Source organism: Protopterus annectens, chromosome 5.part0 (assembly GCF_019279795.1).
Source record: "Protopterus annectens isolate FY-2018-M chromosome 5.part0, PAN1.0, whole genome shotgun sequence".
Taxonomy (NCBI): Eukaryota; Metazoa; Chordata; order Ceratodontiformes; family Protopteridae; genus Protopterus; species Protopterus annectens.
In genome coordinates this window covers 394,055,925-394,071,583 of record NC_056735.1, presented here as the reverse complement: position 1 = coordinate 394,071,583, position 15,659 = coordinate 394,055,925, and positions in this window count along the sequence as shown.

Here is a 15,659-nt window from a genome sequence, read left to right as displayed (position 1 = left end):
CCATGAATGTGGGCCCATACATACACACAGTACACAGGTGGAAGTACCCTAGACAGAGTACATAAAATGTAACTGTCAACTCCACACAACTTTGGAATTGTACATACAAGTTTGCAGCACATTAGTTGTCTGTGTAGTGTGGAATACTGATGTAGTCTGGCCAATCACTGGCAGACCATAAAAGGCAAAGTTATGAAGTAATGAGAGACTGCCTATGTCCTCTCACAAGGCAACATAAGGGGAATGTCCCAGGTATATCTGAGTCAGCTGCAAGTAGCTTCCATATCACACATGCACTCAGCTCACCCCGCCATCAGCCATAGGTTTATCACAGGTCATAGGTTCATAGGTTCATAGGTTGGTACTAATCTATTGGCCCTAGGGCCTATACAAGCCTAGCCAAGCAATTTCCTGGATATTTCTTCCCACAGTATTTACTTCCCTGGACCCCTGTCTAGCAGGGCAACTGATGTGATCCCAGGGTGAATTTCCCATCTCCCATCCAATCGTCAAGGTTCCTTTTGAAGAGGGCCAAGGAGGTGCTCTGCTTGACATGTATGGGCAGTCTATTCCAATGTATGGGGAGTCTCTGTGTCAGGAACCTATCCCTCCAGCATGTTTTCTTCATTGTGATGACAAGGTTTAGATCCCTGGAGTGTGTGGCTCTGAGGGATTAAGATTTCTTTAAGTGGAGCATGTCCAATAGCTCAGGGTTTGTCATGGCCTTGTATGTTAAGCAGAGATTGCCTCTGAGTAGACAATATGCCACAGAGTATAGCTGGAGCTTTTTTAGATGGTCCATATCCTTGCTGTTGAGAATGAGTACAGTATGATCCCACTTCTGTATGGGAATACCCACAGAATGCAGCATGCTGAAGAGGTGTTCCATGCAGGTGTGTCCATAGCTGTAAGCAGCACCCTGCTTGCATCCAGACCAATGGATTAATATGGACAGGAAATATTGCCATTAACACATCACACATTTACCCTGTCACCACAAGGGAATCCACTGGCTCAGAGCCTGGGAATGTAGGAGTGACAGAATGCACTGGCCTGCTACAGATTACCTGCATCACTACCAAATGGCCTACAGTCCCCTGTCAAAGGCCTGTGCCTCACCCATAGTGCCAATGTATGGTATCTCATGGGATTCCCAACTAACAACATAACACAGTCAACAAAACACAAATGCAAGGCCATGTTGACAAATCCCAGTAGCATGCCCATCATATCCTACTGCATAAACTGTAGACCAACCCCAAAATACCACTGGGATGAAGGGCCAGCTATAGGACTACTTCTCAGATATCACTTGCATAATGCTAGGAAGAGGATAGAATAACAGAGTGGGGGGTGTAGATGCATGGATGTCATGGAGTGTGTGCTGAAACTGATGTGTGCCCATACTACCCCTGCCTACAAACCCAGTAATGGGTTGCATACAAACCTGCTCGTAAACCACAATGTGAAGGGGAACTGACTAGATATATGAGCCCTGCCTCTGGGTAACCTGGGTGAATCTGTACAGCTCAGAGGCATGGCCACAGCAGGATACTGCCATTCTGTTATGTCAATATATGTACAAGAAGGAGATGCTCAGCAACCATAGTACCAAGGTGTTGGACCATTTACACAGACCCAACAGCAAGTGTCTGCAGCTACCCCTCCAGAATGGCATGAGTGTGCAAGAATGTGTAGGCTGCAGACCACAATACTGGACACAGCTTCATTCATCTTGTATTTCCCAGGAAAGAACTGTGAGCAAATAAGTATATCTGTCAGTAGTTAATGACATAATACATCAAAGTGTAAAACAATACATATGTCTGAATATCTCTGCTAACATCAACCATGTAACACAAGCAACACAGACAGCAATAGTTACAACATCCCACAATCTGTTGCCCATTGTGACTCCATATTGTCAACCTAGCTACAGATATCCTGCAGAAACAGGTTGCTAGCTGTAGGTATAGAACACCAAACCCTGGACTGGAATACAACCCTACCTGGAATGGATTCACACACTCAATACAGAAGGTCATACTGAGAATGCTCCTAGGTTTAGAGAAATGAAGCCCATGTCTGACAACACAGTGGACTATACATATTTGTCTTTCGCAGATGTCTGTGCACACACACCAAATTTACACCATTCATGCTTTGCACATACACATTGGATAGGAATATGCACACATATCCAAGGCCAACACACTATAATATGTCAGATATACACACACATTGTGATGACAAGGTTTAGATCCCTGGAGTGTGTGGCTCTGAGGGATTAGGATTTCTTTAAGTGGAGCATGTCTAACAGCTCAGGGTTTGTCATGGCCTTGTATGTTAAGCAGAGATTGCCTCTGAGTAGACGATATGCCACAGAGTATAGCTGGAGCTTTTTTAGATGGCTTATATCCTTGCTGTTGAGAATGAGTACACAGAGATGTGGGGAAGAGAGAGACAGACAGTGACAGAGAGATTTCCATTATGAGGTCTATCCCACCCACCACACATCCAATTGGCCGATATCACATGAGGTGCTGATGTCAATCACTGGAGATATTCCTTTTGGCATCCCTTAGCCCTATAGTGTCTGTGGTGCTTGTGATAACTGTGTAACACGATAGTACAAATCAGTATTCATCTAGTATTTGTATACCCAGTCCTGTCAAATGTAAAGTTGTGTATGACTGACTGTGTGTGTGTGTGTGTGTGTGTGTGTGTGTGTGTGTGTGTGTGTTTCCAGAGGAATGATTTATGGCCAATTCACACACACTGCACTTCCCATTGCCCATGTTGGCATGCCTACTGATGTCAGTCACCTTGAAATAACCCTCTGGCCAAGTCCCAGCCCTATAACCTACATGGGCCTTGCGGCATGTGTATAATACTGTAATGTAGGAATTCTAATCCCAGACATAGCAATTGTGAAACTCTGTGTGTGTGTGTGTGTGTGTGTGTGTGTGTGTGTGTGTGTGTGTGTGTGTGTGTGTGTGTGTGTGTGTGTGTGTGTGTGTGTTTGTGTGTGAGTGTGTGTGTGTGTATGTGTGTGGAGATTAATAATTTTGAGGCCATTCACACTCACTACACCTCCCATTGTCCTACTTTAGCATGCCTGCTGATGTCAGTCACCTTGAAATAACCCTTTGGCCAATTGCCAGCCCTATAAGCTCTGTGGCGTTTGTGATAACTATGTAATGCTATAGTGTAGCATACTAGTTCAGTAGGAGCTCTCATCCCAAATATGGCACTGTGTGTGTTTGTGTGAGAGAGTGTGTGTATCTTTGATGATATCTGATTCTATCAACATTCACACTTACTAGTCTCCCCTTACCCCTCCTTTAGCACTGCTGCTGATGTTACTCACCTTCAAAGATACCTTAGGACAGCTTTCTAGCATATAAGCTCCATGGCCCTTGTGATAACTGCGTAATATTATAGTGTAGTATACTAACTAGGTAGGAGTTCTAATCCCAGACATGGCAAGTGTGTGTGTTTGTGTGAGAGAGTGTATGTGTCTTTGATGATACCTGATTTTATGGACATTCACAACTACTACTCTCCCCTTACCCTTCATTTAGCACTGCTGCTTTTAGTCACCTTCAAAGATACCTTGGGACAACAGTTCAACATATAAGCTCCATGGCACTTGTGATAACTGTGCAATACTATAGCATAACATACTAGTTAGGTAGGAGTTCTACTCCCAGACATGGCAACTATGAAACTGTGTGTGTTTGTGTGAGAGAGTTTGTGTGTCTTTTATAATACCTGATTTTTATGGGCATTCACACTTACTACTCTCTCCTTACCCCTCCTTTAGCACTGCTGATGATGTTACTCACCTTCAAAGATACCTTTGGTGAGTATCCATGTTGGTGTGAATGACCTGAGGTGTACCTCCCTGGACTACATGAAAAGAGACATGGAAGAGCTCTCTGATCTTGTAGCCCAGGCAGGTATGACCCTAGCCCTGAGTAGCATCCTGCCATCACCCAGAATGATACCGCAGTACAAGGACAAAATCATTGACTTCAACAATTGGCTAAGCTTCTGGTGACATTCTAAGGGGATCCAGTATCTGTCGGCCTGGGGCGACATGGTCGACAGACCATGATGCTTTGCCAGAGATGGCCTGCACCTGTCACCCCTAGGATTCTGGATACTGGCTAAGGCTCTTGCTGCCCCTATAGTGTTTTTTTAGGCAAGGTTCAAATACAAATTCACCACCATAACAGGAACAGGCAAGCAAAAACTGAGGGTAATGCTACTCAATACTAGAAGTCTAAACCTCAAAATGCACTCCCTCGAGGCACTCCTTAAAATGGAGAACATTGATACCTGTGCAGTGACTGAGACCTGATTCAAGGCTCCAGAGAGATCCCCTGCATTACCAGGCTACAACTCATAGCACACTTTTCGGCCACCTAACCTGGTCAGGAACACCAAAGGTGGAGGTGTCCATATTCATTAAGTATATCCACACCTCCAGGCTAGTTGCTCAGCATAATCCATCTGAGGTTATCCAAGTGCAACTAACTCTGGCAAAACTACAATCCAAACTGTAGCTTGCTACAGATCCCCCACCATGCCCCAGGATTTCCACTCCTCTTTTCCTGGTATACTGGAAAATATTAGGGTTCAACCAAACACCCTAATAATGGGCGATTTCAACTACCCCACCATTAACTGGGAAAATACTCATGAACCAACTCCTTCGCTTAACGCTTTCTGGAATTCATAAATTCCAATGCCCTGGATCAAATTATCCACACCCCCACCAGGGGCAACAATATCCTAAACCTAGTCATTACCAACATGAGTGACCGGTGTTCCACACCTGAAATCAACTCCTTGTTGGTCAGATCCAACCATAAGCTAATCACCCTAGATATCCACATCCCGCTGCCACCCCCCATTAAGGAAATCATGGTAAAAAATTTCTCCAAAGCCAACTTCATACTTCTTAAGACAGAAGTGGCGAACTTCACAATACCCATGCAGATGGACAATACAGTTATGACTGCTGAATCCTACACAGATGCACTCTATAAGCACTTACATGAGTGCATGGATCATCCTATCCCAAACAGAACCAAGGCGCTATCCTCCAAAAAAGGAAGCCAATCTGGTGGTCCCCTGCCATAAACAAACTCTACAACAGATGGAAGAAACTGTTGCAAAAGAGAGTCAAATCCCATGAGTGGAGGAGTTCCCTGGTCAGCGTCAGTAAGAAGCTGAGATCCTTTATAAGACCCTCCAAAGCTAGCTACAAAAACAAAATCATCACTGATTCTAGGGACAACCACAAAGTATTCTATAGCTATGTCAAGCATCTCAATGGTAACACCCAGATCTGCTCTGAGTTACAGCACAAGGGCATGAAAATTACAGAACCAACTGATATTGCCAACATCCTGGCATATAGGTTCAGTGCTAACTTTACCCCCCCTCACCCCTAAAGGGCCCAAATCTATACAGGAAGAATGCAGAGTCCCTGTATTCACAACTATGCTGGTAAAAGCTGCACTCTCTATCCCAGGCTGCATTTTACACGAACTTCAGAACGAACTGGCTTCCCACCCAAGCACCATGTTCAATCATAGTCTCACATCAGGTTTTGTGCCCACTGAAAGGCACACTGCAACAGTTATCCCACTCCACAAAGGGGGAGCCACCACTGATCCCGGGAACTATTCCCGATTAGCCTGATGAGCCTGGTCTGTAAGGCCATGAAATGTATCATCATGGAACTCATAAAGAAAGACGTTGGTAACCTCCAAACTCTGGACCCCAGCCAGTTCGGGTTTGTGAAAGGCAGATCATGCCTTCTGAACCTGATCGACTTCTTTGAGGCAGTCACCAAAGCTGCAGACAAGGGTAAGGTGGTTCACACAGTCTATCTTGACCTTGCCAAGGCTTTCGACACCATCTCCCATTCTGGAATTATAGCTAAACTCACTAAACTAGGTATAAATCCTTACATCACAATATGGGTTGCCAACTGGCTCACTGACAGAACCCACACTGTAAAAGTGCAGACTGCAAATCTGACTTCAAACCAGTGACAAGTGGAGTACCACAGGGTTCAGCCCTGAGACCTCTCCTGTTTGGAATCTACTTCTCTGAAGTACAGGCTAACACAGAAGACCTTTGGCTAATGAATTTCACAGATGACTGCAAACTAGGAGCCATAGTTGAGTCTCCAAATGATGTGGACATCCTACAGAAGGACCTCACGGAGACAGATGCCTGGTGTCAGAGCCATGGCATCAAGCTCAATGCCAAAAAGTGCATTGTCATCCCTTTTGGTAAAAACTCTGTACCCATGAACTACCACATAGGCGGCAGTCTACTTAACGCTGAATGTGTGATAAGAGACCTGGGGACCCAGGTGGACAGTAGTCTCTCCTTTGATAATCACAGTGCCACAGTAGTCAGGAAATCCTTCTACATGGCACACCTCATCACAAAAGGTTCTCATCTAGGAAAAAAGAGGTCATTGTTTCCCTCTACTCAACACTCATTAGACCCATTATAGAGTACAATGCCCCTTTTGGAATGTACCTCATAAGACATCTGCAGCAGCTGGAAAGGCCACAGAAGTACCTCACAAAGAGGATTACTGACCTCAAACAGATGCCCTACACCGATTGTCTCAAAAAACTCCAGCTTTAGTCCGTAGCATATCGCCTACTCCGAAGTGATCTCTGCCTAACATATAAAGCTACGTCAAACCCAGAGCTGTTGGAAATGCTACACCTAAAGAAATCCCAATCCATTCAAACTACATGCTCTAGGGACATAATCCTTGTCACCACAATAAACAGGACATGCTGGAGGGATAGATTCCTGTCCCAGAGACTTCCCATATGGAACAAGCTACCCATCTATGTCAAGCAAAGTTCCTCATTAGCACTCTTCAAGAAAAATCTTGATGAGTGGATGGGAAATAGGAAATACACCCCGGGGATCACTTCAGTGGCTCTGCTCGACAGGGGCACAGGGAAATAACTTTCTTGGGTGGCATAAGCCAGGGAAGGTTGTTGGCTAGGCTTACCTAGGCCCTTGGGCCGATAGCCTAATACCTACCTATGAACTTTTATAAGCTCTTTGGCGCTTGTGATAACTGCATAAAACTATAGTGTAACATACTAGTTAAGTAGGAGTTCTAATCCCAGATATGGCAACTGTGTGTGTTTGTGTGAGAGAGTGTGTCTGTCTTTGAGGATGCCTGATTTTATGGACATTCACACTTACTACTCTCCCCTTACCCATCCTTTAGCACTGCTGCTGATATTGTTCACCTTCAAAGCTACCTTGGCACAGCTATTCAGTATGTAAACACCATGGCGCGTGCCATAAATATGGAACAATATAGTCACAATAACTACATAAGTATGGGTTTGAATCTCACCCATGACAAGTGTTTGTGTGTGTACATATGTCTGTCCCTTAAAGATTCTGGCCCCATTTACACCCAGTACACATCTCAGTGCCTAACATTAGCAGTCCTGCAGATAAAGGTTGGCTGCTGTTGATGAGGTTTTTAGTTTGGAGAGCATGCTTTTGATTGAAGTGGTGGAAACTCTTTTGAGGGCAAAGCTTGTATTAGTGTTATTTGTGTTGGGAGGGACAGTGAGGGTGGAAGTGTCCTGTGATACTAAGGATAGAATTGAGTTCACAAAGTGGGATTTGAATTGTGTTTCCATGGGAACTTTAGTGTCAGGGGTGGTTGGTTTGGGGGTAGCCTTTTGAGTGGGTTTTAGTAGCTGGTTTACATTTTTCCAAAATTTTGGGGGGTTGTGTTGGTATTTAGTTTGTAATGTCATGTGGTAGGATTTTTTGTCCAGCCTAATACATTTTTTGCATGGTTGCGCAGTTCTTGGTACTTAGTTAGGCTTTGTGCTTCTTTGTTTTTTGATAGTAAAGCCAGACAGTGTCTCTGGACTTGAGGATTTGTTTGGTTTCTTTACTGAGCCAGGGGTTTGTAGAGGGTCTAACCTTGATTTTGTGCAATGGAGCAACAGTGTCTAGGTATTGTAGAAATGTTTTGTTGAAATATGCTACAGCCTGGTCAAGTGGGAGGGTTTTTAGGGGGGCCCAATCACAGTTACAGAGTAAAGTACTGAGGACCTCAGGAGAGAAATCTTTTGTGTTTCTAGTGGATTTATAGTTAGTGGTTTTGCATATGCTTGTTCTACTACATATAAGGTATATTATGTTGTGGTCACTTAAGGTGTCTGGGAGACTGCCTGTGAGGGGGTACAATGTGGGGTTGTTAGTTAGGACCCAATCAAGGATGGATTCCCTTTTAGATTTTTTATCACATCTAGTTGGAATTTGGACTAGCTGCTGGTAGTCATGGAGATTTATTAGATTGCATGGTGGTTCTGATATACAGGTGAACCAATCTAGGTTAAAATCTCCCAGAATAAGGGTTTCTTGTGAGTATGTGGAAGAACACCAGGATAAGAAGTCTTCAATGATAGCAGGTGTATTACCAGGTGGAATATAAATCACAATTGTGGTGATGACCTTTTTAGGGTGAAGTTGAAGTTCTGAGATAAGTATGTCCCAATTATTGGGGGAGGAGTAGGAGTTTGGTATTTGACATAAAGTTAAGTTGGACTTATACAGTAAGGCAGTTCCATCCCCTTTACGAAGTGGTCTTTCTTGTCAAATGATATTATAGCCACTAGGGAGAACTTCTGAGTTAGCTATGTTTTTATTTAGCCAGGTTTCTGTTAAAGCAACTATGTCTGGGGAGTAGTGTGCTATTGTGGCTTGAAGTTCAGGTATTTTATTTTTGATACTTCTAATATTAATATTTAGCATTAAAAGATGGTTGGTTTTGCTGCTGTTGTTGATTTGCCGAGGGATGAAGATAGTGGGGGTATTATGTTCTGACAATTGTGTTGGAGCAGTTTGTGTTGGACAGGATGGATTTGGGCCTGGATTGGGGTGGATGTCCTCACTTATGGTGAGCCTGGTGTTAAAATGGGGATACAGATGTTGGAGTTTGGTGATGAGTGTAAGAAAGTATTGTGTTTGTTTGGAGTAGGAATGAGAGCATATGTGTTTAATTCTGAATTGGTCTGTTATGTAGTTCTTGAACAATTGTGGGCAGATATTATTATAATGTGCGGTCTCTGTATATGAGAGTGCATAATATAGGGTTGTGCTACTAAGTTTAGGGATATTGCTAGAGTGATAACTTGTAGAGTTATAAAGAATTATAAGAAGACAGACTAGACTTAGTTGTGTGATAGTCATGGTTATAAAGTTTAAGTTGGTTCTAGGTAGAGATGTGGATAGGAATTATGGCTGTCCATGTCCCGTTACAGATCATTTACACAGCTTCAGTACAGAATGCCAGGAACTGGATATCACAATACTCTGCCCTGTAAAAACACTGACCTGTACTGTCTTTGGACCATATATTTATCATTCATACCTCACAACTGTCCAGATTTTCCCAGGATGACCATATGTGTTCCTTATCAATTTTGTGGCTTTCTGGTAAGTCAGGTACAGAAACAAACAACCCAAGTATAATGTAGACATCGCACCCTATAATCAGATCAATAAGTATGTAACCCATGTCTTGGGGTGCATGGTAAGTGGAACATCCAGCAGCATGTGGTCACAGTGCTGACTAGTCCCTTGAATGTAACAAAAGTATTGGGTACGTGAAGAACATATACATCAGAAGCCATAATACCTTCTGTGTTCCCAGACTTCATCACACCAATAACTGGGTACAATGCACGCTTTTTCATCTGCCTCCCTACACATCTTCAGTGATGTGTAACTGAAGTGTACCACCCTTGTCACAGTGAGCTGTCACACAACTTATTATTGGCCATACCTAGGTATTTTTGGGGGGAATATATGTGATTGTCTGATGGTGTGGAACACCAATCAAGTTGTTACACAAGATCCATATATGCTACCTGCTCTGCTGATGTACACACTACATACATAGGTATTTGTGCCTTGCACACCAGTCAACTAGCCTGTATTTCTCAAACTTTTACATACAGGTATAACAGGGTCCCACCTAGCACCTCCAGCAGATGTTACAGTGCCAGAAGTGGTTACCCACATATATCGTGGATGTATCATAATAGTTGTTCAAGTGTGTGTGCAGAGTCATCTCTTATCACTCTAACTCACATATGTTATTTCAGACTCATGGGATTACTGGTGGCATTATTCTGATATTGTCCATGATTGCGACTGGTTCTTGTAATGTTTTCCATGAGTCTCTACCTGTTCCCACCTTGCTGGAGACCTCTGCTGAGAGTGCACTGAAAGTTAGGTATATCAGTTTGCACAGCTTCATAATACGCAACCTGCCCCAATTGTATGTCAGATCCCTGATAGATGTCCTCTGTATTATGCCTGTAAGGATGCTTATCTCACACAGATATCCTTCTCATTATTATGTCACCTTGTGTGACAGTCACATAAAACACATTTTCACTGTAGAGTCCCTACTGTACCATATAGATATGTGATTTGAGTTTCTGCTACAACCATCTTCCACTGACATGCTCTCACATGCTGTACATTAAGTTGTTTTCACCTGTTCTCTTTCCCCCGTTCATTCCTACAATTCATCTGTGTGTCCTTATTCAATACACACACTTCTCCTGAGTGTTCATTTTACATTGCTGTCCATGTCCTGTTACAGATCATTTACACAGCTTCAGTACAGAATGCTAGGAATGGGATGTCACTATACTCTGCCCTGTAAAAACTCTGTCCTGTACTGTCTTTGGAACATATATTTCTCATTCATACCTAACAGCTGTCGAGATTTTCCCAGGATGACCAGATGTGTTCCTTATCAATTTATTGGCTTTCTGTAATGTCAGTTACAGAAACAAACAACTCAAGTATAATGTAAACATCACACCCTATAAACAGATCAATAGGTATGCGACACGTGTCCTGGGGTGCATGGTAAGTGAAACGTCCAACAGCATGTAGTCACAGTGCTGACTAGTCCCTTGACTATAACTCAGGTATTGTGTATGTGAAGGACATCCACATCTGAGTCCATAACACCTTCAGTGTTCCCAGACTTCACAACACCAATAACTGGGTACAATATATGTTTTTTCATCTACCTCCCTACACATCTTCCAGTGATGTGTAACTGATGTGTACCACCCTTGTCACAGTGAGCTGTCACACAGCTTATTATTGGCCATGCCTAGGTATTCTTTTTGTTGAATATATGTGATTGTCTGATGGTGTGGAACACCAATCAAGTCGTTACACCAGATGCATGTGTGCTACCTGCTCTGCTGATGCACACACTACATACATAGGTATTTGTGCCTTACACACCAGTCAACTAGCCTGTATTTCTCATACTTTTGCATACAGGTATAGCAGGGTCCCTCCTAACACCTCCAGCAGATGTTACAGTGCCAGAAGTGGTTACCCACATAGAGTGTGAATTTATCATGATAGTTGTAAAAGTGTGTGTGTGTGCAGAGTCATCTCTTATCACTCTAACTCACATATGTTATTTCAGAGGCATGGGATTACTGGTGGTATTATTCTGATATTGTCCGTGATTGTGGCTGGTTCTTGTAATGTTTTCCATGAACCTCTACCTGTTCCCACCTTGCTGGAGACCTCTGCTGAGAGTGTATTGACAGTCAGCTATATCAGTTTGCATAGCTTCACAATATGCAGCCTACCCCAATTGTATGTCAGATCCCTGATAGATGTCCACTGCATTATTCCTGAAAGGATGCTTATCTCACACAGACATCCTTCCCATTATTATGTCACCTTGTGTGGCAGTCACATAAAATACATTTTCACTGTAGAGTCCCTACTGTATGATATAGATATGTGATTGAAGTTGCTGCTACAATCATCTTCCATTGACATAGGTTCATAGGTTCATAGGTTTGTACTAGGCTATCGGCCCTAGGGCCTATGCAAGCCTAGCCATAACAATTCCCTGGCTATTTATTCCCACAGTATTTACTTCCCTGGACCCCTGTCTATCACGGTGACTGACGAGATCCCCGGGATGAATTTCCTATCTCCCATCTAATCGTCAGGGTTCCTTTTAAAGAGGGCCAAAGAGGCGCTCTGCTTGACATGTATGGGCCATCTATTCCAAAGTCTGGGGAGTCTCTGGGTCAGGATCCTATCCCTCCAGCATGTTTTCTTCATTGTGGTGACAAGGTTTAGATCCCTGGAGTGTGTGGCTCTGAGGGATTGGGATTTCTTTAAGTGTAGCATGTCCAACAGGTCTGGGTTTGACATGGCCTTGTATGTTAAGCAGAGATCGGCTCTGAGTAGACGATATGCAGAAGAGTATAGCTGGAGACATGCTCTCCCGTGCTGTACATTAGGTTGTTTTCACCTGTCCTCTTTCCCCCTGTTCATTCCTACAATTCATCTGTGTGTCCCTATTCAATACACACACTTCTCCTGAGTGTTCATTTTACATGGCTGTCCATGTCCAGTTACAGATCATTTACACAGCTTCAGTACAGAATGCCATGAATGGGATATCACAATACTGTACCCCATAAAACCACTGTCCTATACTGTCTTTGGACCATATATTTTTCTTTCATACCTCACAGCTGTCCAGATTTTCCCAGGATGACTAGATGTGTTCCTTATCAATTTTCTGGCTTTTTGTTAAGTCAAGTACAGAAACAAACAACCCAAGTATAATGTAGACATCACACCCTATAACCAGACTGGTAGGTATACCACCCATGTCCTGGGGTGCATGGTAAGTGGAATGTCCAGCAGCATGTAGTCACAGTGCTGACTTGCCCCTTGAATGTAACTCAAGTACTGAGCATGTGAAGGACATCCACAACAGAGTCCATAACACCTTCAGTGTTCCCAGACTTCACAACTCCAATAACTGGGTACAATGTATGTTTTTTCATCTACCTCCCTACACATCTTCCAGTGATGTGTAACTGATGTGTACCACCCTTGTCACAGTGAGCTGTCACACAGCTTATTATTGGCCATACCTAGGTATTCTTTTTGTGGACTATATGTGATTGGCTGATGGTGTGGAACACCAAACAAGTTGTTACACCATATGCCTGTGTGCTACCTGTTCTGCTGATGCACACACTACATATCTAGATATGTGTGCCTTGCACACCAGTCAACTAGCCTGTATTTCTCATACTTTCACATAAAGTTATACCAGGGCCCCTCCTAACACCTCCAGCAGATGTTACAGTGTCAGAAGTGGTTAACCACATAGAGTGTGGATGCATCATAATAGTTGTTCAAGTGTGTGCGTGCAGAGTCATCTCTTATCACTCTAAATCACATATGTTATGTCAGAAGCATGGGATTAATGGTGGTATTATTCTGATATTGTCCATGATTGTAGCTGGTTCTTGTAATGTTTTCCATGAGCCTCTTCCTGTTCCCACCTTGCTGGAGACTTCTGCTGAGAGTGCACTGATAGTCAGGTATATCAGCTTGCATAGCTTCACAATATGCAGTCTACCCCAATTGTATGTCAGATCCCTGATAGATATCCTCTACAACATTATTCCTGTAAGGATGATTATCTCACACAGACATCCTTCCCATTATTATGTCACCTTGTGTGACAGTCACATAAAATACATTTTCACTCTAGAGTCCCTACTGTACCATATAGATATGTGACTGGAGTTTCTGCTGCAGCCATATTCCATTGACATGCTCTCATGTGCTGTACATTAGGTTGTTTTCACCTGTCCTCTTTCCCCCTGTTCATTCCTACAATTCATTTGTGTGCCCCTATTCAATACACACACTTCTCCTGAGTGTTCATTTTACATGGCTGTCCATGTCCAGTTACAGATCATTTACCCAGCTTCAATACAGAATGCCAAGAAGGGGATACCACAATACTCTGCCCCATAAAAACACTGTCCTGTACTGCCTTTGGACCATATACTTCTCATTCATACCTCACAGCTGTTCACATTTTCCAGGGATGTCCAGATGTGTTCCTTATCAATTTTGTGGCTTTCTGCCATATTACTGGGATGATGTCAGGACTGATGTGACTCAATATTATGTATATTTGAATTCATACTTCTTAACTGTCCTGATTTGTGCAGAATGTCCAATCTTTGTCTCATATTTTTGATCTTTTCCGCATAACATTTTGTTTTCCTGGCAAATCATTGCCGTGTCATTATGGATTGATCTCAGAAAATAATGACAGACATTTGAGTTTCAAACTGCATGCTCTTTAGAAAGTTCATGCTACTGTAAATTACATCATTCTATCAACATTCTCTGTTTGTAAGAACAATATTAAAATCAGTCCCTATCTTTGCCTCTTTGACCTTTATGGCTTTGTCCAGATTTTTGCTCTTAGAGGTTGAGGGGTATGTTTGAGTTTCATTCGATCACATTTGTATGTGACATCTATGCAACATCTATGTCAAATATGGCCCTATTTCTGGTTAATTGTACCCACATTATGTTGTCCTTTGTGCAGATGTGTTGAACTAACAGGTTGAGAGGTAACTGTGAAGCCCTGGTGATCACTGTGGCTTTCTGCACAAAACCTAGGTGCTCTTCTTTCAACAGAATTGCTATCCATGTTCGCTTACATGGTTTCCTGGCCAGCAACACTGTTACCAGCAGTGAAACCTCACTTAGACATGGCGCACAGCATTAATTTGCATTGCACAGTTGTGCTCGCTGTCACAGGCCAACCACCACCGCACACACATGTCAAGTCCATGTAGGCTTTGCACAGAGCTTACATGTTGTTTACTGAATCCCAGGGGTGGTGTTTTAACCTTCAGGGATCTGGTGGTGGGTCTTTATAATTTGTCTATGAGCTACATAGGTTTAAATTGAGTGTTATGACTCCCTTGCCCCTTTCGTAACATGAAGTTTTAATCTCCTTTTATGTAAATAGGTTGCTTCTTGAAGTACCTCCTGACATGTCATCTGATGGGTAAGATTTATGCTGTGTGGTCTAAGACATAGTAAGGGAACTGTAGAGAGCAGTTTTATCATCCTCTTCAGCACTCATTATTGTGTACATACTGCTTGTTGCAGAGGAAGGATCGGTGTGTTATACAATAGCAGTTATTATTTTATGCCACCATTGTTTTTGTCCCCCTGAAGTAGGCAGCCTGTGATGGGCCAAAGAAGGGAAGTGTTTTTCCGTTCAGCTTGCGAATGACAGAGGGAAAGTTAATGGAGGAGAATCAGAGTCAGGCAGTGCCAAAAAACAGCCCAGGTAAAAATCAGAAGTAAGGAGTTAGTCACAGGGTCATATCTTGTAATACTGGTGGGATTGTTCATCCTGTTAGAAGGAAAACAATATTGGAGAAATTAGGCACAATGTCAGGTTACATGCCTATAGAAGACAGGGGGAGAATTTAATAAAGCCTACACTTTTTTTTCCATGTAGGCATTGAGCCGTGCTGCTAACATTGTCAAGAACATTTTTAGATTCAGTAAGTGCTGCTGAGCGGCACGCATGAGAGCCCCAACATGGTAACTTCCATGGCATGCAAATCACCTCATAAACAGGTGAATTTCCTGCAAATCAGACAGGTACAGTGATCCAGCAAGCAGATAGGCAGCTCTGCAGACCCTGTGTCAGAGTCCATACTGTA